This window comes from Myotis davidii, unplaced genomic scaffold, assembly GCF_000327345.1.
Source record: "Myotis davidii unplaced genomic scaffold, ASM32734v1 scaffold2070, whole genome shotgun sequence".
NCBI classification, from domain to species: Eukaryota; Metazoa; Chordata; class Mammalia; order Chiroptera; family Vespertilionidae; genus Myotis; species Myotis davidii.
In genome coordinates this window covers 11,741-12,291 of record NW_006281656.1, presented here as the reverse complement: position 1 = coordinate 12,291, position 551 = coordinate 11,741, and positions in this window count along the sequence as shown.

Here is a 551-nt window from a genome sequence, read left to right as displayed (position 1 = left end):
GCGCCCCAACCCCCTGATCCGCCCTGCTCTGTGACAGGGGGCGGCGCCCCAACCCCCGGATTGGCCCTGCTCTGTGCATGACAGGGGTTGGCGCAGCAACCTCCCCATCTACCTTGCCCTGAGTGTGACAGGGGGTGGTGCCCCAACTCCCCTATCGGCCCTACTCTGTGAGTGACAGGGGGGAGCTCCTCAACCCCCTGATCGGCCCTGCTCTGTGCATGACAGGGGGAACTCCCCAACCACCTTATAGGCCCTGCTCTGTACGTGACAGGGTGGAGCTCCCAAAAACTCTACTTTGATAAATTAAGGAAGATTTGATAAAGTTATTAGAGTAAAATTTTAACAACTCCTGCCCAGAAAATAATGAATAGAATTTGACATAAGCATGTCAAAAAAGTATGATAGAATGTGGACTATAACAAAAAAAACAAAAAAAGAGTCTGGTAGTGTGCTGGTTTCTTTGAAAGCAGAATGAATCATATTAATAGATAATATTTATTTGGTGCCAACCAGGGCAGAGATTCTCTCACTTAATCCTCACCACAACTCTT